At 36.9% G+C, this 25760-nt stretch overlaps 1 protein-coding gene across 3 annotated transcripts in view; it reads right to left on the bottom strand.

Annotated features, from left to right (window-relative positions):
• The window catches only part of larp4b (La ribonucleoprotein 4B), a 164902-nt gene extending 142282 nt beyond the window's left edge, over nt 1-22620 (bottom strand). For 2 of the 3 annotated variants that reach the window (XM_039753579.1, XM_039753578.1), the window contains exon 1: nt 22113-22620. The gene's annotated coding sequence lies outside the window, so the exon portion shown is untranslated. The remainder of the gene's footprint in view (nt 1-22112) is intronic. The other variant, XM_039753580.1, reaches the window with a different exon arrangement.
• Between the last annotated feature and the right edge of the window lie 3140 nt (nt 22621-25760).

Raw genomic sequence — 25760 nt, 5'->3', positions numbered from 1 at the left:
TATGAGAACCACACTCAATTATGCAAGCCTTTAGGTAAAGGCTGGCTTTGTTCTACACCATCTTTAGAACCAGCCATTTGCAGACTTCGCATGCTCCCTAGTTCTTTTATGCCAGAACAAGTAAGCGGTTGGGAAAAATATACAGGGATGTGATCACAGGTCACAGATAAAGCTATAAAGATGGGTATAACACTATGACTCATGTTAAAACAAATTCTTATCAACCTAAATGTGCCATTAAAAGAAGATATTAAAAAAAAATATATATATAGTGGTTTTAGAACATGATAATTTTTTTTGCATCAAAATTACTATTCTGTCAGATTCTATTAGCCAGAGACTTATACAATCAAGAAATGTTATAATGGCCTTAGAGGTTAAATGACTGAAATTGGCTAATTGAGGTTTAAAGTGCAATACTAACTCCTTAATGGCCTAATTACAATGCCCAGATATGTAAATGCACACTATCTGAATGTGTAAAGAATAAAATATAGCATTTAAACAAAAGACTAATGTCAAGAAACACAAATACTGTATTAAAATGTAGGCAAGTTTGGCTCTTACAAGCAAAAATGTATTCATAAATGAAACGAAACCAAGCCCAGAGATGGCTTTAACAGATTATTTTTAAAGCACAATACAAATTATCTACATTTGTTACCCCTTTTCCACCATAAAAATAAAAACACTAATATCATACCAGCACGGATTATTTTGTACAAAAAAATGTCATTTTTCAATGGTGTTCAGTTCTGCATCCTTTTAATTCCAAGCTTACTCTTTTCCAAATTTAGTACTACAGCCCCTTTAACTACACACCACCATTCCATGAAATCTATATTTCCCCATCACCCAATATCCACCGCCCCTTATCTCACTCTCTCTCCCCCCTTAACAGCTGCAATTTCCCACTACACAAACTGTCTTTACCCTTCCATCTCATTTTTCCAAACACATTTTCACCCACCCCACATAATTTTATTAAAATTCTGTTTAGTATGACACTTCATTCAACTCAAACTCATACTAACCAGCATCCAGATCAAAAAGAATCCGTAGCTCACCTCCCACTTTCACTATGGCCCAGTCTTCTCAAAATCAAATCATAGGACATCTGAGCACAGCTCTGCAGCATTTGTAACATCTGTTTTACATAACTATACACACCTCACTTCAAAAACATGCTTGCTTGTTTCCATTCGTCAGTTTGGCCTTATTTATTTGTAACAAATTTTGCCAGTACAGTCTCTAACTGACAGTCCTCACCCATAAAATTAAAGTCCTTTAACATGTTTTCCAGAACCTTTGACTGTACCACCTTCCATACCTCATTCCCAATTTATAAGTTTGCTGTCCGTGACTCTCTATTTTACTAACCGCCTCATACAACTACTTTTGTTGTCATCAAACCAGAAAATTAAATATACTGCAATGAATGATTCACAGCAATACTATTCAGTAACCGGGAGTAAACTGCATTGCACTGAAGAATTAGAAAATCGGTGAGAAGTAACCTTTCAAAATAAAAGACAGCAACTACTACGAATTGTATAATACTGTAAGCCCTGGAAATCAACTGACCTTTGCATACATTTCAGAATGTTACTCCAACATTACATGTTTAGCAAAACTGAATTAAATACACTAACATCTAGCTTTCTTTTTTTGTTGTTGTCATCATGAGTCAATATTGATGAGAAAGGGATCAATGGAAAAAAAAAATTACACTTAAATGTACTGTGTGAATAATTGTGATTGCATTTAACTTGGACAAAGGTGCCAAATAATAAATCACATAAACTCCCAAAACGCAACTCCTAAGGAATACACTGAATTGCCATATTTAAATGTTCACTTTGAAACATTAAATGAATTACAGCCCTGCAGAAGTTATGGCTCCATTTAAGAATGTGCATTTGGCTGTATGGCGATCAAAGTGTACTGGTCATTGCAATGAAGGATCTGGGTCCGGTGCTGGTCACCAGTAAATATACTTTAACTGCCATTACAGAGTAACTCAAACCAGTTTGTGGGTTGATTCTGATGGGTAGTGGGTTGTCATCATTTGTTCACAAGTTATTCAACTAAATGACATACATCACTGAACGATATGTTTCACTGTTGCTAAGCAAGGTCATTTCACCAAAGGGAGAAACTACAGTTACCAAGAGGGTAATTTGCAATTGCCATTAGAGGATTGTCAATGATTTGTACGAGGCAAAACTGGATCACACGACCTTAAAAGCAGAGAAACACAGGAGTAATGGAGGGTGGTGTGGACTGAATACTGAAAAATTAGACGCATTGAGCAGTGCTGATTAAAACTAACATTAAAAGAGTCTTCCAAGAGTCAAAAAACATTAGAGACCCTGTGAAAAAATAACAAAAGGTAACAAAAGACAGCTGAAAGACTTATCCCTGAAGCTCCACCAATGTCTTTCAATCTGTAAAGTTCCTCTGGCCTGACCACACAATCACCAGAACTGCTTCACTGGTTTAGGGAGCATGGGAAAAATGTGGAAAATCAAGATGCCACTGAACCCAGGTGAGCACTGTGAGGCAGGGTTAATAAGACTGTGCAGGCAAAGGATGAATAAGATTACAGAGATGTTACAGAGCAGCAATGGAGGAACTCAGAGCTAGGTTCTGGACTCAACACCATTTGTAGGTTTAGTTCAGTGAAGGAAGACAGCCAAGAGACTAATAATTTACAGCTTCACACAAGAAGTGCCCACACATGATGAATTGATCACCACACAAGTGTGCCTCAATTAACATCTTTGCTGCATTACATAACAGCGCAGTACTCAATAACCCTGCTGTGTCACCTGACAGCACAGCATACAGTTCCTATGGCCTTCGACAGCAAGTAGAAATTCCCTCAACTCATGTGATCACAAGCTGGAGCATGACCGTAATGTCCTGTACACCACACAACAAACAAATACTTCAAAAGAAAGAATAAAAATAATGTTTGCACTAATAGTAAAACAGGCTTCAAACAAAACTGACGTTTCCTTTATAATTTTCTGATTAATAAAATTAAACCTTACGAATAAACATATGTAGCTCACTCACCTGAACTACATTCTTACAAATACAACTTATAACCAAAGGCAAACTAAAATTTAAGCAAGATGGTAATGTCAATTACAAATTAACCACAAACCAGAAACAAATGGTTGTAGCCTTTTTTTAAAAAAATATTTTGATTTAAGTTTTTGAGGAAGAACATTCCATAAAATGGGGCAGAAAGAGAAGTTAATGAATTTCAAGTAAAAGTCATTTAATGGCTTTAAAGAAAGATTTCAATAGAAATGTTCTGCATTAGGTGAATGTTTAAACTCTAGAAGCAACACAGGCTTTGGTAATTCAAGGATAACTTACACAATAATAAAACAGAAAAAAAAGTAGTGAGTTATGATTATGTAATCACATCACACAAGGAGCATTCTACATGGATACAAACAGTCTGAGAGGACAGTACATCCGTTTCTAAAAAGGGGGTATAAAATGAATCAAAATGGTGGAGGATCTGTACAGGGAATACATCTACACGAGGATGGGTGTAAATCTATGTATTAAACAGGCTCCGACGGTTGAGGCTTAAAAAAAAAAAAAAAAAAAAAACAGGTACACACCCCCACTTCAATTTTAAACTTTTGTTGGAGTAAACTCACTAAAGGACAGTTTTAACTTATGAGGGAAATGGTAAGAATTAGAAACACAGATACAGAAACTGGGCAGCAAAATTTTTAGGAATAATGGCAGGTGTCAAATATATTTTGGGATGTTTAAACCTTAAAAAAAATAGCAAAATGCCATATTTGTACATTAATTAAACCAGCATTTTTTGTGATGAGTTTGATATAATGTAAACCTTTAAGCACGCACAACTGATTTAAAAATAAATTCTGAACACAACTCATGGGGAACTGCGTAGACTTAACTATTTTACTTTCAAATGGCAATATTTCAAATTAATTATTGACTAAAATTATTCATTCCGAGTGTAAACTGCTACTACCTAAGCAAAATCAGTTTTCTGTGGTCAATATTCAGCTAGAAAAAGGAAAAAAAAACAAAACAAAACAAAAAAAATCAGCCACTGTGCTGCTGCTCCATCATCAACAGTTAATCACTTAAAAAAGAACCTTATAACAGAGTGGGAGATACCATTTTGATTATTTTTGGGATATACCAAGGGGTAACACACTACAAAAGGAGGAGAGAGCATGTCGCAAGAAAGGCTCGATGACAACAGGGAAGTTTTCATTTTGACAGCACGGAACTTGATCAATACAAATAATTTTCATGCTTTATAAGCTATAATTATTATTTTTAAAAACACCTGGTTCCATTTTTTCTCATGATACAGAAGCAAAAATATAAACCCTGATATTGCGGGTTGGATAATGGATGGATAGCGATAACTTAACATTGATTTACAAAGTTATACTATTCTTTAGCCAACAAATAACGCCTGAAAATTTAAATTAAAAACATCTATACTAATAAAAGGCAAAGCCCTCACTGACTGACTGACTCATCACTAATTCTCCAAGTTCCCGTGTGGGTAGAAGGCTGAAATTTGGCAGGTTCATTCCTTACAGCTTCCTTACAAAAGTTGGGCAGGTTTTATTTCAAATTCTCGTGTAATGGTCATAACTGGAAGCAGTTTTTCCATTTACTGTAATGGAGATGAGCTCGAGCGTGGGGCGGAGTTTGTGTGACATCATCACGCCTCCCGTAATCACGAACACTCTACATAGAAAACCAGGAAGACCTCAAAAGCACTGAAGAAAACATGCATTATATAATTGAGAAAGCAGCGAAACAATAAGAAGCGAGCGAGCGAGTGACATATACAACCATATTCATGAGTTCTGCTACTGGAAACAAAGCAATGTAAACCTACACTTTAAATTAAGTTCATAGACAGGCTGCGCTGGCGTTTGTAATTTAGTGCCTGCCCATATAAGGCCGTCCGTCAGCGGCAATCCAATAGCAAACTCCACTAAATATTCACGGGTGAAGGACTGTGCTTATGGAGAGGAAGATGAGATGGTCAGGGTGGTGTTTGACACAAACTCAGCGAAACTGCGAGAGAAAGTTTTAAGTGCCAGGACTAAGGCAACATTAAATACAGCCATGGACATAGCACGAGATGGCACCAGCACAGCTGGGAACCCGATGCATGTACACGAGCGGCTCACGTGAACTGATGCAGTGCACAGATAAAAAGCAACAGTTCCAAAGAGCGCTGAACAAAAAACGAATTACACAATTGAAAAGGCAGCAAAAATATGAAGCGTCTGATACATACAAGCATATTCATAAATCCAGCTACTGCGAAACAAAGCACACGGTGGAAAAGTCAATGTCCCGCTAAAGGAAGACAGTGTAAAAAACCCGTGCATGCAGTGTGTCAGGTCTCAGATAAAGAAGAAGCTGTTTATTGATGCAGTAAGAAACGAATCGATGAATGAAACCTGTCATCTTTACGCGATTGACAAACACGGAATGTAACTTGAACACAACACATCCTACAAATACGAACCTGATTGAAAGAAATAATGATAATCAAATCCTTGATGACAGCAACACTCAGTAACACTCACAAAACAAATACTGTATATTGACAGTCATGTTACGTTATTTTTAAAATGTTCCCTTTTCTTTTTCTAGCTTTTTAACACACTACTTCTCGCTATACGCGGGTATATATATATGTATATATATATCCCGATCTACATACTCGAATAATGGATACTTTATTAGCCATCAATGATTGTTTTGGTAAAGCCATACTCAGTGTATTCATTAGATGAGCGGTAAAAAGTAAGAGCGAGGGAGGATGACTTATTGAGGCATGCAGGCTGTAGTGCGTCAACTCTATCTGAATTGCGCGATCACATTTGAAAAAATATATCTTTTCAAGTTCTATTTAGTCCATATGTGTCAAACTCAAGGGCGGGCCACATCCGCCCGTGTAATTATATCCGCGCCCGAGATCATTTTATATACTGTATTATTGTTATTAATGGCCGGGTATATGAAGCGCTGGTAACACAATAAACTACAGATCCCATAATGCAGCGCTTCAGCTGCCTTGCGAACACTTACGCGTTAATCAAGTCTAGCTTATGATGCTGCAAGTTATTGCAAGCTAGCTCACACGATGCTGAAGAGAAAAGTTGATTCTGAAAATAGAGCCTTTAAAACCGATGGGAGGCTGAGTATATGTTTACTGAACCCGTGTGTCTCATTTGTGGAGCTAATGTGGCTGTAATTACAGAATTTAATCTAAGACGGCACTATGAGACAAAACATCAGGGTAACCTGAAAGACTGAATGCAATGCAGAAGATACAGAAAGCAGAAGAATTAAATGAGAATCTGACACTTTAGCGGACGTTTTTACCCGTGCACAATCACAAAGTGATTTCAAGTGAAGCTGCTTTTATGGGAGACACAAATGCACCAGTGCAACTTGCCCCACTTTCCCTGTTGCCAAGTAATGTTAAACCAAGTCGTCACTACGGTGTTCCCAAATCGCACTTTGCTGATAAACTGGCGCACTGAGTTTGCACGGCGCTTTGGTGACTTTGAAGAACAAAAAGTCCGTCTACATGCGGCTCGAACCTTGTGCATGTTTGGTAGCACATATCTGTGTGAGAAGCTCTTCTCAGTGATAAAGACTAACAAAACAGCACACAGGAGTCGCCTCACTGATGAGCACCTGCAATCCATCCTGAGAATCTCCACAACACAGAACCTCACACCAAACAGAAACGAACTTGTTGCCAAAAAAAGATGCCAGGCGTCCAGCTCTAAAATGACATATGAGCAAAGACAACTGAATGATTTGATTTGTTATTGCTGAAAGGAACACATTTTATTTATATTTCCAGGTTTTGTTATGCAGCATGTTCATATTTGAATTTGTATAATTTTGACAGGATATATTTTTATGGAGAGCAAAATCTTTTGGGATATTTAAAATCTAAGTTTATTTTTTATATAAAATTACATAAGAGTAAAGAAATTTGAATGTTTGTTCTTTTAACGATTACTTTATTTCTAACTTAAGGTTTGAGTTGATTTATTCACGAATAATATTCCTGTCTGTTTTTACCATTCCTACCAAAGATATTTCTGTTGACTAAATAAAAATTCTTTCTATTTAAAATTTAAATAGAACTTGAACAAATCGATAGTTCATAATATCCCGCAGACTTGCGCGTAAGAGCGGGAGTTATCCGTTTTAACAAGCAGCGTATTGCACTGATACTGAAATAGCTGTGTGTGTGTGTGTATATATATATATATATATATATATATATATATATATATATATATATATATATATATATATATATATATATATATATATATATATATATATGACAGCAACACTCATCACTCACAACAGTGACAAAACAATTACATTGACAATCAGGTTACGTTATTTTCAAAATGTTTCCTTTTCTTTTTCATTGCTTCTTTAACACACTACTTCTCCGCTGCGAAGCGCGGGTTTTTTGCTAGTACATATATATACATATATATTATACTGTATAATTGGAAGCACTGTGTTCCTAAGCCAAGGGGCATCAAACAAAATTTTACTGAGGGCTAAAAATAACACTTATATACATATACACAAAATCAGTGGTGGATGTAGAGATCATGGAGCTCGAAGTGTAAACTTTACTGTATTAGGGCCCTATTATATTAAAAAAATTCTTATCTTCACGTTAAGATCACGGAAGACACTTAAAAGACCCGTAAGACTACAGAAATTGGCCACGGAGTGTCTTGCGGGAACCTTAAACATGAGACTTTGTGCCAAGAGATTGACCCAGGACTGTCTCACGATGACGTAGAACATGAGATTCTTGCAAGACACGCCCTAATTACAAATAAATAAAAGCAAGAGCAGCCAGCCACATACTTTGGAGAATTTTGGCTCTGAGCACACAGAGATCCAGGGCTCTCAGCGCATATAAAGCGAATAAAGACAATACGTTATAAATGAAACGTAGATGACAAAGCGAAGAAGAAAGCAGCGCGGAGAAAAGAGACTCAAAGGCACAAAAAAGAAAAAGAATAATCTAGGTGCAAATTCAGAAAATAAGGAAAGTAATCATCAGCCAGTGGAATTGGAAAAAAAAAAGAATGTCCAATCAGGACGTTTGTGCTATACACAGGCAGAGCAGGTTAGAGATTATGAAAGCAGAAGAATTCGAAAGGCTCAAAAAATAAATAAATAAATAGATAGTTGGCACAATACACATGTGGAGAAAATTAAAGAATATGAAAGTAGGAAAATTAGAAAGTATAAAAAAAAAGAAAGATCGCAGGAGCACAAACAAATGGAAATTATTACTTGAAAAAAGGAAAACCACCACGGACCAGGTGCCCCCCCCCTAAAAAAAGCAGGATAAAGTGAGGTCAGAAATAAAAGACAGAGTAGAAAACAAAGTAAAACGTCATAAAAAGATAAAAACAAGGGGGCCAATCACATACAGAGCAGGTTAGAGATAATGAAAACTGGAATTCAAAAGACTCAAAAAAAAAAAAAATAAATAAAAACCTTAGGCGCGAAAAACATACATAGCAAGACACAGAATATGAAAGCAGAAAAAAAAACGACAAGTGTCAAAAAAAAAAAATAAAAAGTAAACAGCGCATTGGCACAAAGAAAGAGAAAATTATTAGTTGGAGAAATAACGAGAAGGCGAATAGAGATCGAATATATGGACATAGGTGATATGTCAGATGTATGTAAATATTGTAAAGCTTTGAAGTTTAAGTCAACAGAATTTCAAAAATGGAGTTTTCCTCACATGCATTTATTGGTTACTTTGCAAAAAAATTAACTACTGATGATGTAGATCATTTTGTCTGTGCTGAAATTCCAAACAAAGAAAGCTATCCTGAATTATGGTACAAAGTCATTAAACACGTCTCACTGACCTCATTTAAAAGATTTGGCACATTGGGACTCAAAAGATTCAAAATATTGTTTTTACAGAAAAAAAAAAAAAATCTTAAGTGTGTATCCGGAAAAACAAAAACAGGGGTTGGCGAGCGAAGCCCCCTAGTTTAAAAAAGTTGATTTTAAAAATCTGAAAAAGGACATCATATCTTATATCATATTCATATGCGGTCAAAAGCTGTGACATTTTAATTTTATGTCATTTGCTCAGTAGTAGCCCTGTCAGTTGAAGAGTTACCGGCTACACTAGGCTAAGCACTGCCATCAAGATTGGCTAGATACTGTAGGCTAATATATGAGATAAGTAGTCTGTGGCAATGTGCAGGTTTTGAAATACATAATCGCGTCCTGAGAGCATCCAGGATCAGAATGGGTGCAGATGTGCATATGATGACAATGCTCGGCTGTGCAAATGTGAGCAGATCAGTCGGGTGCTGCACTCAGAGAGTGAGCGAGAGAGGCAGGCAATAGGGAGGTTAAAAGATGAGGGACAGAGTCAGCAGAATTGCGAGACGCCATCGTGCAAGGGGATGGAGACAGGCAGCTGGGTGGAGAGCCCTAAAAAGTTGAGCAAGGTTGATGCTCAAGAGAGGTGAAGAGGGTCACTCCAACTGAGCATTTCTAAGGTAGCTGGAGTTGCCTAATGCTTGCTCTCGTGCAAGGCCAAGGAGTGGCAATGAATGTTAGGGGAGCGAGGCTCTGCATGGCGTTCTGCTGGAAGCCTGTGCGACAGCAGGGACTACAACCAGTAAAGAAGGTTGGCTGTACCTGTCGGAAGGACATCTCTTCTGGCTGCAGAATCTTGTGTGGGGTAAAGCATAGGAGACCTCGGTTTTAGAAGAATTCACCAGGGTTAGTGTGTTTACAAGAACAAATTACTGCCTGTGATTTTGTCCTCATTTTAATGGAATGGATTATATGAATGTTTTAACCTCCACATGGACACAATATTTTTATATATATATATATATATATATATATATATATATATATATATATATATATATATATATATATATATAGTGATGATTAAGTGGATGCACTGCACTTTTTGAACACTTTTTTTTGTTTTAATTTTAATAAAAACACTTTTACACCTTTAAGCTTACCCCTTGCTGCATGCGTGTCCTCTCATTTGCCCAGCTCATCTCAGTTCAAAACGATCGATGATTCAAGCTCAAGAGGTTCCCAGACATAACAGGGTGCATGAAGCCGACACAGACCATCACAGTACAGTAAACAGTTTAATGTTACTCTGCTTTCGCACTTTTTCAACCATAAAATTTGTTTTTCCTGAAACCACAGGACCGGATTTATATGCAATTTCTGGATGCTCCCTGCATAGAGCATGGTACATTCTCGGATAGGATTGTGATGCTTTGCCATATCTGCAGTCATTGTTGCTTTGCGTAAACCTTCGTATTTAAATGCTGAAATAGTTCTTCTGGTACTGAAGAAGTTATTATTAACTTTTTAAAAATGCTGCTTGTAATTGTTTTCTTTAACTTATATCTGGTACTAAAGCAGTAGTGGAACTGTTCACCTTCTCCTAGTCTCTTTTTAATTACTCTATTTATATTGTAATAAATGACAAGACGATACATTTAACTTTTGGCATTCTTGCCCTTACTGTCCCAGTTAGTTTACAGCTAATGCTATGGTTTCTCTTGCTTGCTTTATAGACTTGCACAATTTCAGTATACTGCTCACTAGTGGGAGTGTGTGTTCAGATCTATTAACCAAAAATAAAGGTAAGAAAAGCAGGACATTCTCATGAGTGTGTGATGTACATTATAAAGAGATGAACTTCAAGAATGTTTACAGGTCACTTTTTTTTTTTTTTTTTTTACTTTGATGATGTTACATCATATTCAGCCCTTCATTCATCATTTTGGCACCAATGTAACCAGCCTCTCCTTAAAATTCACCATTTAGGGTACAATGCACCACGTCCGCATTGCCACATAGTTCCAAATAATATTGTGCACAGTGAAAACCTAGTGCAGGTCATCACGTATGTTGTCATATTTAACTGTGCTGCCCTCGTAGCCAGCACGAAATAGTCTAAGCTTTAAACTTGTTATGGCTGTTTGCTGTGTTATACATAGCTATCCTTAAAAGTAAAACCAAAGATATTACAAAAATTGGATATTTTATATTTATCAGAATATTGCATGGACCAAAGATGCAAAACATCTGGTAGTCCACTGTGCTTTGTGAATTTGTAGTTTGATTGTCTGGAATTAAAAGGTAGTACCATCCAAGCATCTGGACTACCAATTTGTCCTACCTGAGCTCGGAGCCCACAGCACCTATAATGACTTAAGTTGGTTTTGACCATTAAACATTAAAATGTATCAGAGTATTTTAACTGAATATGTATAGCTTTGCTAACAAAATTTTAGATTCAATAAAGCCTAAAGTAGGCTTTCAAATTGCTAAAGAATATTTAAAACAAGATCATCTGATTTGTACCTTCATAAAATAGATGTCTGTGTAACATCCTACAGAGGCACTGTAATGAAAATGTAACCAATATTAATCGACTGATTTAACAACTGATTTAACTACTTTAACTGCAACAATATTTGTACATCTTTGAACAACAAATAGAAACAACACTTGCTTTACATTAGTAATTACTTTCTTGTCAGTAGGTACTGGCGTGTGATCATGATCCTTTCATCCTGTTATTCTTCACTAACTTGTGATCTGTAATCTGTAAGACATATATTTCTACTAAATCTTACCATTTTTGACAGGAATGGTTGCCAGAAATCTGAATATATCAAAGGCCAAATTAAAAGCCAAAACCAGGAGGTCAAACACAGTAACCAAGATCAATACAGAAGAGAAAAAAAAAATTGCAGTAAAAACCTTAAGTCAAAGCCAGAAAACAATAATTAAAAAAAAAAGTTATGAAATGGTCAAAAGAATACTTCAAAAAGTGTTTTGTTTTCCACAAATTCAAATGAGAAAGTGGTCTGAAAGACGACCTTTAAAAGTTGTTGTGTGGTTACCAGGAGGTCACATCTGAGGGTACGCCCCTAACTACATACTAGCTGAGCCTGTAAGCAAAGTTCTGGGCAGGAAAAATACCCCAAAAATTGTAAAATTAGTAGAGTAAGCATAATTTTAAAAAAATGATTGCAGAATAAGATTTCTGGTCCAAGTAAAAATAAAAATCACAAAACCAAGTGCAAGAACACCAGATTAGTGTAAATGAAAGACACAGGAATTTTCTGACATACAAATTCCTAACAGCTTGTCAGCTTTCAGTTATTGGCATCCACAGCACAAATGTCCGTTTATTTTTCTAACAGATCATGACCACAGTTTGAATTTGAAGTTTTTACTTTTTTGAAATAGCAAATTTACAGAAGGTGCAAGGCTGATTTATATTTCTGCATCAAACCTACACCGTAGCTGCACCTTAGCATGTCACATCGCTGCAAACCCTTGACTGATTGGCCAGTTTGGTAATTATGCATTTCCTGAAACGTTCACATTTGTCTAATGGTTTGAAAGTCGGCAAAAAAATGAAAAAGTGGAATTTTAGTGGATAATTTGCTTTTCTTGTAGGGTACTAAAAGCGCTAACTAATGTTCAAGAATATGCCTATGGCGCAATGCACAAGTATAAACTGCTTTCAACAGAAAAGCCTATGCACATCGCTATGGTAAAGGCTAGGTACAGGAGTATAAACCTTTTGTCTTTATACTTTGAATAACCAAGTTTACTGTACAGTGTTTATGCAGCTCATACTGCTTTGCACATTTACTCAGGTAGCGTGCATTTTGAGCAGGGTGGAATAATCAAATAGTTATGTGAAATGCATACTTACTACAGAAAGACTTGCAAAGTTTCAGAGAGACTTTATTTTTACCAAAGAAGCATTTCTGGCATGCACAATCACTTTTTCATTCATTCATTCATATTTTATATATATATATATATATATACACAATATATATATATATATACACAATATATATATATATATACACAATATATATATATACACAATATATATATATATATATATATATATATATATACACAATATATATATATATATATATATATATATACACAATATATATATATATATATATATATACAATATATATATATATATATATATACACAATATATATATATATATATATATATATATATATATATATATATATATATATATATATATACACACACACTCATTGTATAAAGTATATAACCTGGGCAAAAATAACTGGATTTCAGTGGATTATATCGGAGAAGGGATAAACGGGCAAACTCTGCCGTGAAATCTAACAAACTGCTCAAAACAATTAAGTCAATTAGGCTTCAGAGATATCAATACATTCGATTAGAAAGCATTAAGCGATTGTGAATCTACTTCACCTGATTTGGCACAAATGAAAATGACAACAGATGGACTAAACAGGTAACAGTAAGATAACCCCCAAAAATGGAATGTCTTACAGGTGGTGGCCACAGACTATTACTCTTTCTTTATCTTACCCAATTTTCTAGTTTTGTGTTTTGGTAGTGTTCTTATCACTACTGGTAGCATAACGCAATACCTGCAACAGATTCAGGTTGCACAGGTAGTCCTGCTCCTCCAGAATAGCCCATCCATATGTGCCATCGCAAGAAGGTTTGCTATGTCGACCAAAATGGTCTCAAGAGTAAGGAGGAGATACCAGGAGAGAGTCCATTAATACAAGGAGAGCTGGACAGGGCCATAGAAGGGAATCAACATTTCAGAAACAGACTCCATGAGGGTGGTACAAGGGCCTGACGTTCTCTAGTGGGACCTGTGCTCACAGCCCATCACCATGCAGCTTACAATAACACTGTCCGTCTTGAGAGATGCTGCTATTTCTCCAAGATTATAAAATAACAATGCTAGTAATCTCAGAGTCTTATTTTCAACAATTGATCGCCTACTAAACCCAGGTAGCTCAAAGGAATGCCTCCTAAGTGCTTCCAGTGAAACCTGTGAGGCTGTCGCTGTATTTTTCAATCAAAAAATTAATGATATTAGAAATAACACAGTATATCTCCCCAACACTAAGGATCCCCCTAAACCCCAGCATCCTGTTATAAACAAATTAAACTCTTTCACTAGGATAGATTTACCTGATTTAAAGAAAATAATCTCTCAATTAAAACCCTCCACCTGCGTCCTTGACCCGATACCAACAAGGTTTTTCAAAGAAGTATCAGGCGTGCTAATTGATAATGTTCTGGACATAGTAAATTCGTCACTAGATACTGGGGTCTTCCCAGACTGTCTTAAGACTGCTGTAGTTAAACCCCTACTTAAGAAACATAATCTCGACCCCTCAGCTCTTGAAAATTTTAGACCCATCTCTAACCTGCCTTTCTTAAGTAAAGTTCTGGAGAAGGCAGTCATTATGCAGTTAAATGACCACCTAAATAAACATGCTATTCTTGATAAATTTCAGTCGGGTTTTAGAACAAATCACAGCACAGAAACTGCACTCGTTAAAGTAGTAAATGACTTGTGGGGAAATGCAGACAGAGGCCATTTATCTGTTCTCATCCTCTTAGATCTGAGTGCTGCATTTGACACCATTGATCACAACATTCTTAGAAATCGCCTTAGTCAATGGGTGGGCCTCTCTGGCAGTGTCTTAAATTGGTTTGAATCCTACCTGACAGGGAGAAAATATTTTGTTAGTTGTGGGAATTACAACTCAAGACACATGATATCCAATATGGTGTTCCACAAGGCTCTATCCTGGGTCCGCTGTTATTCTCAATCTACATGCTTCCGTTAGGTCAGATTATCTCAGGGCACAACGTGAGCTACCACAGCTATGCTGATGACACACAGCTGTACTTATCAATAGCACCTGATGACCCTGATTCTATTGATTCACTAACAGAATGTCTGACTAGTATCTCAGAATGGATGAATAGTAATTTTCTCAAGTTAAAGAGAAAACTGAAATTTTAGTGATCAGCAATAATGGATACAATGAGGCTATTAGAAATAAACTGGATACATTAGGATTAAAAGTCAAGACGGAGGTAAAAAGCTTAGGGTGATTGTTGACTGTAATCTGAATTTTAAATCACATATTAATCAGATCATTAGGACAGCATTTTTTCACTTAAGAAACATAAGTAAAGTTAGACCTCTTATATCACTGAAAGATGCTGAGAAATTAGTTCACGTGTTTGTTTTCAGTCGACTAGATTACTGTAATGCACTCCTCTCTGGACTACCCAAAAAAGATATAAATCGTTTGCAACTAGTGCAGAATGCAGCTGCTAGAATCCTAACTAGGAAAAGAAAATCAGAACACATCACACCAGTCTTAGTCACTACACTGGTTACCTGTGTCATTCAGAATTGACTTTAAAATTCTGCTTATGGTTTATAAAGCCTTAAATAATCTCGCCCCATCTTATATATTGGAATGTCTGACACCTTATATTCCAAATCGTAACCTCAGATCCTCAAATGAGTGTCTCCTTAGAATTCCAAGAACAAAACTTAAAAGAAGTGGTGAGGCGGCCTTCTGCTGTTATGCACCTAAAATCTGGAATAGCCTGCCAATAGGAATTCGCCAGGCTGATACAGTAGAGCACTTTAAAACACTGCTGAAAACACATTACTTTAACATGGCCTTTTATAACTTCATTTTAATCTTAATTTAACTTAATCCTGATACTCTGTATGTTCAATTCATCATAATAACTATTCATGGTGGCTCTAAAATCGGTACTGACCCCTACTCTCTTTTCTGTTTCTTTTTCCGGTTTCTTTGTGGTGGTGGCCTGCGCCACCTCCACCTATTCAAAGCTTCATGATGCTCCAACAATGATGGATGGATTAAAAGGAAAAAGTCTACGTGACCATCATCAAGCCCTTCCGTGAGAATCCTAAATCCAAAGAGGACTGTTTCATTTATGTTAGGTAGAATGCCCAGAGGGGACTGGGCGGTCTCATGGTCTGGAATCCCTACAGATTTTATTTTTCTCCAGCCGTCTGGAGTTTTTGTTTTTCTGTCCCCTGGCCATTGAACCTTACTCTTATTCGATGTTAATGTTGATTTATTTTGTTTTATAATTGTGTCTTTCATTTTTCTATTCTTTAATATGTAAAGCACTTTGAGCTACTGTTTGTATGAAAATGTGCTATATAAATAAATGTTGTTGTTGTTGATTGACAGCAGCTGGAGAATACCACAATAAGCAGCTCTAACACTGGCACCCCATTCTCTTCACAAATAAGAGCAGGTTCACACTGAGCACATGTGACAGATGTGAAAGAATCTTGAGATGCCATTGTGAACGTTATGCAGCCTGCAATATCCTCCAGCATGCTCAGTTCGGTGGTGGGTCATTGATGCTCTGGGGAAGCATATACTCGGAGAGGCGCACCCCTGCCATTTTCAGGAATGCATACAGGCACATTGGGGCCACATACACTACTGAGTCACATGATTTGTTGTGGTGAAATCCATGCAAGTTGGATCAGCCTGTGATTTCAATTTTTGACTTTGCTTTTCGGCGTGATGTTGAATCCAACCCTGAATGAGTTGGCGATTTTGGTTTCCATTGACCATTGTTACATAATTTTGTTCTCAATTACTCAGTAAAGATTTTCCACTCGAGTATTTTGTTCAAGATACAATGTGTGATTGAAGTGTTCCCTTAACTTTTTTTGAACAGTATATATGAGCAAAAATTATTCAAACTCTTCCAGGCAGTTGCATTTATCAAGTACTTGTCCAGTACTTCAAGTGGAGCTGCATTCGTGACATTCAGACTTGCTAAGGAAATGCTAAATAGTAATTTTTCAGGCAAATAAAGACAGAAGCAGTATAGTATTCACTGAATTGAAAGAACAAACTACTGCTGATAAACTTACTTTTTTTGGTTTCATAAAATGGAGTATATAATTTCTCCAAAATTTTTACAAGTAGATGCTGGACTAGTATGGCTCAGTATACCAACAAAAAATACTTTAAAATGGTGCTACACTAGCATTATACCAAATTCAGCAATCTTACTACATGAAAATGTGATTTAAATTGCTTTACGCAGCCTTATTGATTGGATGTGCCGATTGTTTTTAAGATGTCCTGTGTGAAAAGCAGAAAATGTAATCACTCTAGCTGCACTGTGTTACATAAATTCTCTTGAAGTAAGATATGACAAAACTTTGTTTATAAGGAAAATTAAAAAGTTGAACCTGTAAATAATACAGCGCCTATTTGCAAACAGTTTTACAAAGCTTGTCTTGCCAAAGAAGCCAACATAATGCATATTCATCTATGCAATTACCTTTTGCTAACCCGGATGTCTTCCAGGTGTTTGGGTCTTGGCAGGTGTGAAATTGTATTTACAGTACACCCCCGAAAATTTGCGGCGGTTACGTTCCTAGAGCACCCGTGTATTTTGGATGTTGGTCCATCAGTTAGGGGTGAAGCGCACTTGGGTTCTGCAGCAGGACAATGATCTAAAACACACCAGCAAGTCCACCGCTGAATGGCTTAAAAAAAAAAAAAAAAATTAATAAAATGAATGTTTTGGGGTAGCCTAGTCAAAGTCCGGACTTGAATCCAATTGAGATGCTGTGGCATGACCTTAAAAAAAAAAAACGTTGTTCATGCTCAGAAACCCTCCAATGTGGCTGAATTAAAACAATTCTACAAAGAAGAGTGGGCCAAAATTCCTCCATAGCGATGTGAAAGACTCATTGCCAGTTATCGCAAACACTTGAATGTAGCTGCTACAGCTAAGGGTAACACAACCAGTTATTCGGTTTAGGAGGCAATTACTTTTTCACAGAGGGTCATATAAGTTTGGATAGGTTTTTTTTCCCTTAATAAACAAAATCACTTACAAACTGTATTTTGTGTTTACTTGGGTTATCTTTGTCTAAAATTGAAATTTATTTGATGTTCTGAAGCATTTAAGCGCAACAAACAAATAAGAAATCAGGAGGGGGCAAATACTTTTTCACAGCACTGCAGTAACATTAAGGAAGAGAACTCACAATTGACAGTATTAGACAATAATTCCACTAGAACAATGTGGGAGACTGATCAGCACTTACAGGTTGAGACTAACTAAAAACCTTTTTACAATTTTTCGTCAAAAGGTGGTCCAGAAATCAAGACAATCTAAACTAGAACTATCATTAGAAAACCAACACAAAAAATGAAGCGCATTCAAAATTCAGTCTTGCAAGTCAAGCATGATTAAAACCACTCACACTTTGCCACTGATGAAGAATAAAAAAAAGTATTTAAAGTAAACGCAAAAAGTTATTTCGATTAGAACAAATTAACAAGTTCTTACTCAACTTTCCACACTAGTCTAATAACTATTCTTATTTTTCCCCATTCTGGTATACACCATATTTGACTCAATTTCAAACTCAATTAACAACTTCTTAAAATGTAAAAGTATGGTGGTATAAAAACACCTTAGTTCTAAATACTTGATGTAAATGTAATGAAAAAACAAACTTCACAGAAGATTAGATTTTATTCATAAGTAGAATAGGTTTCATAAACATAACTATTACTGCCTCACAAATCCAGCACCTTAAGTTTTAATTTTACACTTGGAATCACCAGTTTCAGAATGCACAACAAGTTAGTGTGTGTCTGTATGATTATCAGACTGAGATCTTCACCGGAATAGTGCCTAACTCAGAGGTAGAACCTATCTTGCTACCAGTGCTGTCAGGATAGGTACAGGCTCCCTGTGACCATGAACTAAAATAAGCCGGCTGAAAGAACATTATACTTACCCCATATAATTTATACAAGTGGCCAATGAAATCTCTTCTCATGGAGAAAGAACAAAAATTAAAGACAAGATTCTCGATCACTGAATGAGGAGAAAGACAAAAAATTCCATTCAAATGCACAGTATTATGGGAATGTGCCTCACTGGTTTATCTTTTACTCTACGTTTTCCACAAGTAAGTATTAAAAGTATATTAGCAGAAAATGCATGTATTTTGCACATTTTGAGCATGCAAATGGATAAAACGACACGTGGATTACACGATAAGTCATAAGAATTTTTTTCTCTTTTCAATGGATGTTCTTAACAACATTTGCTGCTCTCCAGTGCTGGTCCCCACTGGTTCCCATTCATTTAGAACCTTTGTTATAAGGGATTAAACTTATAATTTTCAGCCATTACTACAAACTACAAAGGGTAAGTAAGGTACAGAAATATATTTCTGGGTGGAGCAGTACATTAACATAGGGGTTATTTTCTGCTTTCTGCAATTCAAGACACCATGTGATTGATTTTCCTGTACTAAAATGATTTCACTACAGTGGGCTGGTGCCCTCCCCGGGGTTTGTTTCCTGCCTTGTGCCCCGTGTGGGCTGGGATTGGCTCCAGCAGACCCCCCCATGACCCTGTAGTTAGGATATAGCGGGTTGAATAATGGATGGATGGAAAGTGATTTCATCCCAGCACCATTTTTACAGTGTCTGTTGGAACTTGGGTCATTACAACTGTAAAAACAAACCAAACCCTCTGCTGCATTTCATTTTATATTGCTAGGACTGTGAAACAGTGAGCATATATTGCTTACCTCAAAAGCACACAACAGTAGCAGCCATTGTCATTTTTAAATTTTGATTAAAAAGAAGACGAACAGTTATTTCTGAATTTGCTTCATGGAAACACTACAGGATTTCTTATGATAAAACCTTGATACTTTCATAGATTAACTTACATACTGTATATATTTACAGTACTGAACCAATGTTTCTATAGTATCAGCTGTTAAGGAATGTCCCACACAGCAATGTCAGCACAACTAACCTACCACACAATGCTGAGCATTACCTTCAGCATTATAGGATCACTAAGGACGCAGTGCGGGACTGCAAGTGGCTGACACAGCTTTGGGTCAAAGGAATACTAACTCTGTACTACTTCTGATGCACTATTACATGTAAAGGGAGAAAAAAATTCTCTCATTTAAAAGGATCAGTTTTACTTTGAGCTAACAAAATCTCCATTGCAGAAAGCAAAATATGGCATTTGCCAGATTAGGAAATTGAAGGACTGCTGAGATGTTTAACTTTGCTTTAATGTGTATACTGCGGTTATGAAATTTTTATTACAAAAAACTAAATGCAGCTTAAGAAATGGCAAACAACTTGCCAGGTGGGAACATTGAAGAAAAACCACTAGTAAGCCAGCTACCACACCTCAATGAGAATATCACGCTAGGGAAATTGAAAAGGTGGCTATAATTATAGGCTTCCAGATTATTTATAGAATCGGGGCAATCAAGTGGTTAACTGGGTGTGTGTACAGTAGTCATGTTGGGGACTTCTGCACATTATGCAACACTTTGCAGTGCAATCGATAAAAGTGTTGAGACGGCAAAGCAAGGCTGTCTTGTTTTTTTTCCATACTTTAAGCTCCATGTTTTGTAACATACAATCATACATACACAATACTATATTGCAGTGAAAAACACTGCTAAATTCCGATACCGTACATTAAGTGGAATATAAAAGGAAAACAAACAAATGCACGACTTTAAAAATAGATAAAAATCATTACGTTAAATGACAGCAATTTTATGCATTCCAATTATAAAAATATGTAGTAAATAAATAGCTTAATCTTAACGTGAGAGATTGAACTTCAAGTAGCTCTACACACTCTCCTGATTTAGGGTGTGAACTGACAGAGGAAAGAAGTTCATCCTTCATCTCTCTCTCTCTCTCTCTGAAGTGATTTTCAGGCAGCGACACCGATTCCTTAAATCACAGCAGAGAGAGAGGACCGTCGCTGGGATGGCTGGTACCCTCTTCATTTTCTTTGGCCGAGTCCAACATCCTTTGGAGTAGATGTCCTGGTTGGAAGTTACAGAGTGCACACACACCCAATGATGCGTTCAGTTGACCGCACGACTCTCTGCAGAGCCCTGCGGTCCTGCTGCGTGCCGTTTCCAGACCAGACACTTGACCATCGATAGTATCTTCACAGGAAATGTTGATATGTGAACTTCTTAAATACAAGCCTACATACTAAAAGTTTTTAGAAGTACTAAGAGAGAACAGCCTGGGAAAAAAAATATTTTCTATTGAACTAGATGCGATTACCACTACGAAATCACAAGGTGCAATGTGTCAGACGTACTTGAAACATCGTCATAATTATTGCGGGTGTGCGTATGTTGTTACGAATAACAAAAACGCGAATTTTCTCCGTGTTCAGGAAAATGAGAACATTTGACTAGGTGAATTAGTGCTGCAGACGTATCACACGATCTATACATTAAACATCACTGTCACAAAAATACAATACAGACAGAACAGCAGCAGATTCGGAACCTAAATGCTAAACTGTTGAAAATAATCTGGCATCCATTAAAACTGAAATATTAAATTGACCGTGATGCTTGGCATTAAACTGTAAAGTGGCCCGTTTACCAGAAGCATATGGATAACGCATTTACTGCCAAGTTGAATGTTGGAGTGAACAGTTAGCGACAAGTTGATGTGCACACTGTTCAAAATATACAGGTGAAACGCAGTTATCAAATCCACTGAAAGAAAAAGTGATTTTCAGCAGTATTTAAGATCAACGTTCAGTTCAGCATCCCATGAAAGATGGCGACTTCCATGATTATGTGCACCCCTCCCCCTCCATCATATCCCGCGTATCCCCGACACCCGTCACATATTACTTCCATGTGGTTTTTAAATACAAAAATAATAACAACAAAAACAACCTACAGATCTCAGTTTTTCTATTTAATTAACAGCAATAACATTTTATAGGCCACCCCGCCCCCTTCTTCCATCTCCTCCGTAGTTCCTCTTCCGCTTGCCCCTTCTACGTCAAAATGACAAACATTAAATAATAAGAAATAAGAAGCAAAGTGGAGTCACCGAGACGCAGCGGCACTTTTAAAGGCAGTCCAACGTAAATGTATGCGGCGGTTAAGCCCCGGGACGCTGAACATCGCCTCTGAAAGATTCGATCAGACTTTGCTTGTTTCATGGTGAAGCAACTTGGGGAGACCGAGAGCGGCCTTATGCTGGGTAGCAGAAGGGCGTGCTTACCTGTCGACGGCTGGCCACTGCGCTTCGTGATGCTTCGCTTCCCAAATGAAAAGAACAAGTTCGGCAAACAGTCGGTTTCCAAGAAGTAGAATTAAATGAAGATTAAAGCCGGGGGCGTCACAGTTAACCTATGGCACACCTGTATTAGTTTGGTATTCAAATAAAAACACCCCCAGGCACGAAAAACGCCGAAAGACGAAAGCTTCGACTGGGCTTCTTCCTTAGGGACCGATATAGTCGTTCCTGTTTTCCGTCCTCTTGCGTTCTAAAAAAGATGGTGGTTGAGAAGCATAGAGAGGTATTAATTAAATATTAACCTCTTTTCTGTTGTTTCCCTCCTTCTTCTTGTGGTCCAAAATGTGACCAGTGTAGGTCTAATAAAATCCACAGTGAAAGGAGAATACAAAATGACACAAATCTCTCTCCCCATTCGGAGAGGGGTGAGCAGCACCAGGGTACCTTCACATCCACAACTCCAGCACCAGGAAGTCCCGCCTCCTCCTCGCCTAACTGACTTGCTAATTGGTGTGACCGTAGCACGTGACTGTATACGACACAGACTTGTCATTATAGGAGAATTCGCTCACTACGCACAAGAGCGGGCGATATTTTTTATCTGTAGTGTATGTTTAAATGAATTCAGCTGTTTGGGATGTCGACGTTACACACACGTGAAGTATGTCACTTGTATGAGTACGCCTGGCAGAAAGGGAAATGTAACCATTTTGGACGCGATATTTAATCTTCCCGTTTGTTTTCTGATTTTTTTGTAAACGGCAAAATGAAAAAGGGTGCACGTTAGCATAAACGGACAGCTAGTGAAACATTTAAAACTGATACTGAGGTTTGTTTTTTGACTCATCAGCCTTGAAAATTAACACTAATAAATGTGACACTTTAACTTTCTTCAACACAAATATAGCTGAAATTTGTGTAACAACTTGGACTTAGTTACTTAAGCAATGAAGTATGTAGATCCACAGATGATAGGTTATCTATTCATGCCTTAAACAAGATAGACAGAAACTTGATTACTTTTTTTTGCTAACACACTAAAACTGGTTCAAATGATAATAACATCCCCTATACCCTACAGCGGTACTTATACTCTCAGAAGATGAACACTTTTCAGAATTATATAAACACAAGTCAATCTGTGAAACAGACCCGTTCAGTCTTTAACTATGGAAGATTATTTGTGACCATAGAGGAAGGGTTTATGTTCCATCCATCCATTATCCAACCCGCTATATCCTAACTACAGGGTCACTGGGGTTTTGCTGGAGCCAATCCCAGCCAACACAGGGTGCAAGGCAAGAAACAAACCCCGGGCGCCAGCCCACCGCAGGATGCACACACTAGGGACAATTTAGAATCTGCATGCCTTTGGACTGTGGGGGGAAACCGGAGTACTCACGCAGACACAGGGAGAACATGCAAACTCCACGCAGGGATGACCCGGGAAGCGAACCCGGGTCTCCTAACTGCGAGGCAGCAGTGCTACCACTGCGCCACCGGGCCTATTTCATAATCTTTAAATTGTTAAAAGGATTAAAGACAATATTTAATATACACCTAACAAGTGTTTGTGTGTCCGAGTAGTTTTTAGTATTTAGGAAGAACATTTAACAAATAATCAAACCATGCAGAAGAAGAGTAAAAAAATCAAAAATGATAATAAAAATGTTAAGGCTCTAAACATGCAAAAATTGGCCTTATTGGCCGACGTTATACGCCAGCATCAGCAGTAGGGTAGGTCCTTTCATGTACCCGCTTAGGCCACATGAATTAGGTTCTTAGCTGTAATGCTAATGACTGATCATTTTGTGTGGTGGGCAATGGATGAGTGAAAATAATGATTAATTGCGGCACACATCCAGAAACCAAAGCCAGACATGACTAGGCTAGAGTCATTAAACCAGGCCAATGCAGTCTCAACCACTGACGCATTTCCCGACAAAACACATCACCTATAAGAGTGGTCAGTTTGACAAGTGACACCAATAGGACGCAGCAAAAACAGGCAGAACTAGAGATCTAAAGATGAAAAGCCCACTGCAAGGGGAAAGGATTGGGTGTGTATTATACCAGACCAAATGGAAAACCCACTTGAAATTCATTAATACATTTTACCCAACTAATCAGTTAATTTCTAAGTATACTATTGATATATCCCCAAAGTGTAGTTGCTGTACAGAAGATTGATCTCTCCTTCACACACTTTTTTATTTCTGCACCTATTCCAATAGTTTTGTACTACTTTCTAGAATGGCCAAAAAATCTCTCCCAGTCTGTTAAAATATAGTTGTTTTGTTTGTTTATAATGCTGAATATTAAGTAAAAGAAAATAAATGTGCTTTAATTACTTAGTACTATATGCAAAAGTCTAAATTTAAGAATATTAGACATTCTACTGCAATTCTCTGCATGGACATTTAAATGTTAGAAATAGCAAAAAACTATTGAAAGTATAAAGGCATTAAAAATGAAAACGATTCTCAGTTCTTTTCACAACAGTTGTAATGGTAAATTCACTGAATCCTTCTACTTAATGGCTTAGATGTTATCACTCTTGTATATAAATTATTCTTTATTTTTAATGTTTGCATACTAAGGTTAAATTGTTTTACTAATATTGATGCAATGGAAAAAGTGTGGACAAAAATGATAAAACTGTTCAAATTATTTGTGGTTCTTATACACATCAATGTCTGCATAAACTGGTGCATTAGATATGCTATAAACTCTCCTGTGTTTTGGGTTCTGCCAGGTTATTTTTTAATTTAGTGTATGATTTTTTTCTTGCATTTCTTGCCAACATGTACAAATACTATTTTTTATATTCACAATAACGTTAGCACAATTAGTAAATAAAGAAGAAATGAAAGAATTTTTTATTATGTATTTCAAACAGCACTTCAGATATTTATTTCAAATGCAACTAGAAAGGAAAATGTTACATAATAAAATAAAATTATTAATGCACACCTAAGCAAAAGCAGAAAACAAAATCTTGCAATCTGTAAATGACTATTGCACAGTCAGCCTCAGGTGTTGGTGAGCCCTTTACAAGTTGAATTTCATTCTCATGGATCAATGGACCTCTCTGTCACAGAAGTTAGTGTCAGACCTCAGTATGCTTGATAAAAAAGGTAAACAGCATGTTTTAGAAAGGTCTTGTGTGGTTTGTGTATTCTTTTGCCATCAAGTGACTGCACTTTCTTATCTTAGTTCACTTGTTGTTATTCTTCTTCTTCTTCTAAAGCTTTTCCCACTTTCACATGGGGTTTCTATATTGGACCAGCCTCCTTCACTCTTATGTGTTGTGCACTTCCTTGCCTGACACCCCTTCCTCCCTTAGATCTCTACTTTCTCTTTGGTCATCCACTTCTCATCCATCTTGACTCCTCCATATCCATGATTCTTCTCCTCGGTCCCAAAACATCCATATTCATGATTTTTCTCCTCACATTGTTTGCCTCTCTTCCCATGACATGTCTATACCATTTTAACCTTCACTGATATATATTTTTTGAGACTTCCCCATTTTTAACTGTAATTCTGAATCTCTCATTCCTGATCTTAGTGAGCTTTGTTACTCCACACATAAGTCCCCATTTCCGTAGCATCCTGTTTCCTTTTATGCAC

Source organism: Polypterus senegalus, chromosome 5 (genome assembly GCF_016835505.1).
Source record: "Polypterus senegalus isolate Bchr_013 chromosome 5, ASM1683550v1, whole genome shotgun sequence".
Lineage (NCBI taxonomy): Eukaryota > Metazoa > Chordata > Cladistia > Polypteriformes > Polypteridae > Polypterus > Polypterus senegalus.
Note: the sequence above shows the minus strand (reverse complement) of the source record. Positions and strands in the feature narration are given on the sequence as shown.